Here is a 4,318-nt window from a genome sequence, read left to right as displayed (position 1 = left end):
ATCTTCAGCATAATTTTACTTGCATGTGATATTAATGATATTGTTTGATAATTTCCACATTCTCTTGGATCACTTTTCTTTGGAATGGGCACCAATATGAATCTCTTCCAGTCAGTTGGCCAGGTAGCTGTCTTCCACATTTCTTGACATAGAAGACTGGGCACGTCCAGCATTGCATTCATTTGTTGAAACATTTCAATTAGTATTCCGTTAATTCCTGGAGCCTTGCTTTTCTCCAATGCCTTCAGTGAAGCTTGGACTTCTTCCTTCAGTACCATCGGTTCTTGATCATACGCTACCTCCTGAAATGGCTGAACATCAACCAATTCTTTACTGTACAATGACTCTGTGTATTCCTTCCATCTTCTTTTGATGTTTTCTGCATTGTTCAATTTTTTGCCCATAAAAACTAAAACCAAAACCAAACTCGTTGCCCTCAAGTGGATTCTGACTCATAGTGACCCTATAGGACATAACAGAACTGCCCCATAGGGTTTCCAAGGGGTGACTGGTGGATTCGAACTGCCGACCTTTTGGTTAGCAGCTGAGATTTTAACCACTGTATCACCAAGGAGAATCCTTCAATATTGCAACTCGAGGCTTGAATTTTTTTCTTCAGTTCTTTCACCTTGAGAAATGCTGAGCATGTTCTTACCTTTCGGTTTTCTAACTCCACATCTTTGCACATTTTATATACTTTATTATAATACTTTACTTTGTCTTTTCAAGCTGCCCTTTGAAATCTTCTGTTTAGCTCTTTTACTTCATCATTTCTTCCATTTGCTTTAGCTACTCTGTGTTCAAGAGCACATTTCAGAGTCTCTTCTGGCATCCATTTTGGTCTTTCTTTCTTTCCTGTCTTTTTAATGACCTTTTGCTTTTTTCATGTATGATGTCCTTGTTGTCATCCCACAACTCATCTTGTCCTCAGTCATTTGTGTTCAGTGCATCAAATCTATTCTGGAGATGGTCTCTGAATTCAGGTGGGATATACTCAAGGTCGTACTTTGGCTCTTGTGGACTTGTTTTAATTTTCTTCAGCTTCAACTTGAACCTACATAGGAGCAATTAATGGTCTGTTTCACAGTTGGTCCCTGGCTTTGTTGTGACTGATAATATAGAGCTTCTCCATTGTCTCTTTCCACATATGTAGTCGATTTGATTCCTGTGTTTTTCCATCTGGGGAGGTTCATGTGTATAGTCACCATTTATGTTGTTGAAAAAAGGTATTTCCAATGAATAAGTCATTGGTCTTGGAAAATTCCATCATGCGATCTCTAGCATTGTTTCTGTTACCAACGCCGTATTTTTCAACCTCTGATCCTTCTTTTTTGTTTCCCACTTTCACATTCCAATCACCAGTAATTATCAATGCATCTTTATTATGTGTTTGATCAATTTCAAACTACAAATGTTGGTAAAAATCTTCAATTTCTTCATCTTTGGCATTAATGATTGGTGCATAAATTTGAATAATAGTCATATTAACTGGTCTTTTTTATAGGTGTATGGATATTATCCTATTATTGACAGTGTTGTGTTTCAGGGTAGATTTTGAAATGTTCTTTTTGAAGATGAATTCGACACCATTCCTCTTCAATTTGTCATTCCTAGCATAGTAGACTACATGACTGTCCAATTCAAAATGGCCAATATTAGTCCATTTCAGCTCACTAACGCCAAGGATATTGATCTTCAAATGTTCCATTTCATTTTTGACAATTTCCAGTTTTCCTTGATTCATACTTCGTACATTCCAAGTTCCAATTATTAATGGATATTTGCAGCTGTTGCTTCTTATTTTGAGTCATGCCACATCAGCAAATGAAGGTCCCGGAAGCTTGATTCCATCGATGTCATTAAGGTCAACTCTACTTTGAGGAGGCAGCTCTTCCTCCATCATATTTTCAGAGACTTCCAACTTGAGGAGCTCCTCTTCCGGCACTATATCAAACAGTGTTTCACTATTATCCATAAGGTTTTCACTGGTCAATTTTTCCGGAAGTAGATCACTAGGTTCTTCTTCCCAGTCTATCTCAGTCTGAAAGCTCCAGTGAAACCTGTCCACTATGGGAGACCCTGCTGGTATTTGAAATACATGTGGTGGCATAGCTTCCAGCATCACAGCAACACGCAAGCCACTGCAGTACGACAAACTGACAGACGAGTGGTGGGCAGATACCTTTGTAAATAATGAATGGTCAAGAGATTTGGTGAGTGTCCTGCTTGGTAACGATATGACATTGAGAAAAGATACAGTTCTGATAAGTTCAGACTAGTTATGGAGATATAAAGAGTAAATTATCTAACAATGGGCCTAGTTACACCCTCTGCCTGTAAAATCTGACACCGGGATTTTAATGAGCTCTTATTATCTCAAAACTAGGCTAAAACATCAGAGAACAGACACTTCTAAGAACCAGAGTTCTAATTCTTCAAGCTAACCCTTCAGTCACAGCCAGGAAGAGCAAGTGACTAAGTAGGGGGCTTGTCACGAATGTGAACTCTGCTCAGCATTCCGAGTGGCCATTTAGAAAACACAAAATTAAATCCTTAACGACTACAGCATTTGCCTATTTATAATGGAGTTCTAAGCTTATTCACTAATTGAAACATTTGAATTGTAGTTCACCTACTTCCCCTTCTATAAATCCATGGGAATAAACCTGAGAAAGAAAGAGAATAAGAAACCTCCTTTAGTCTTTACTTTAAATCAAATGTTGAAAGTCACAGAAGAATATAAAATATGTATATGATATAAAGAATCATGATACAGTGAGCATCACTCCTTTGCTCAAATCCCCCCAGTAGTGTTATATCTCCCTTAGAAGAAAAGTCAAAGCCTTCAGGTGATCATTTCATATGCCCATTTCTTACCAGGTTGTTTTTCTCTTTCTTATTAATTTGTAAGGATCTCTCATATAGTCTAGATATAAATGTTTAAGAAATTCTTCTCAATTCAGAAGTTATAAAGATATCCAATATTTTTTTCTGAAAGTGTAATAGTTTTTCCTTTTACATTTAAGTCTTTAGTCCACCTACAGATGATTTTTTATGTATAGTATGATGTAGGGGGTCCAATTTCGTATGTATAGCCAATTGTCCAAGTGCTATTTATTAAAAATTATAATCTGTGCCCCTGATATGAACAGCTAGCTCAAAAGTCTATCATTTCTATTTTTCTATGGGTCTGTTTTGTTCCATTGGTCCCTTTGTCTACCGTTTCACCCAACACCTATTTTTGATTGAAAAAAAAAAAAAAAACTTTAGAAAGTAAGAATAGAAAGCTATTTCTTCAATATAACAATAATACTCTCAGGAACAAATGTTTAATGGTGAAAGGCTAGGAGTGTTTTCATTTAAGCCAGATGAGAAAAGATGCTCGTTATTTTCATTATACTTTAAATTGTTCTGGAAGTGCTAACCAAGACAAAGATTCGATAACAAGCAGTGTACCAGCTGGGAAAAAGAAGACAATATTCTGTTATTTCCAGATGCTATCACTGCCTGACTGAAAAGCCTTTGAAAACAATAAGAGAATTCTGTCAGGTGGTTAGTAGCAAAATTTATATGCAAAAAATAGATAGATTTATTTCTGTGGAAATAATTAGTATCAGGAAAGAAAACGTTCTATTCACAAAAACATTAAGACCCAGAATATCAACGAATCACCAGAGTAACAAACACCTGTTGAGGCTAAGGGAATTTTACATTATCTCTTAATTCTCAAAGCAAACTGTGGATAGGAGTTTTTATTATTATATCCATTTTGCAAGTGGGAAAACAAAGCTTCAGAGAGGTTCAATAGCTAGCCAAGACCATTTACAGAATATAGCAGAGTCAGGGTCTGATCCAAAGTTCATGATCTTAACCACTGGGCAAGACTGTCAGTCTACCTTTATAAAGAAAACTGTACAACTCTATTAAGGACTAAATGGAGGAGATATGTCTTGAATAGGATAGCTGCATATCATGAAGGATGTCAATTCTTTTTCAATTATATTAGAATTAAATGCAAACCCAATAAAAATTCTGATAGGATTTTTAAATAACCACTTTATTGTGATATAATTCACATTAGGATTTTTTTAAATTCACAAAGTGACTCTAAGTTCACAAAATAAGTCTAAAGGAAATTCTGAGAAAAGAGGATATCTTATCCTAGCTGATATTAAAATAAACTGTAAGGCCACAACTATCAAAATAATGAGGTATTAGGATAGAAAAGCCCATTTATTCTCAGCCAGGGACAATTTTGCCCCTTAAAGACATTTGGCAATGTGTGGAGAAACTTTTTTTTTTTTTTAGTTTTTTTTTT

This window comes from Trichechus manatus, unplaced genomic scaffold, assembly GCF_000243295.1.
Source record: "Trichechus manatus latirostris isolate Lorelei unplaced genomic scaffold, TriManLat1.0 scaffold00031, whole genome shotgun sequence".
Taxonomy (NCBI): Eukaryota; Metazoa; Chordata; class Mammalia; order Sirenia; family Trichechidae; genus Trichechus; species Trichechus manatus.
The sequence above is the reverse complement of the archived record's forward strand: the minus strand, read 5'-3'. Positions refer to the sequence as shown.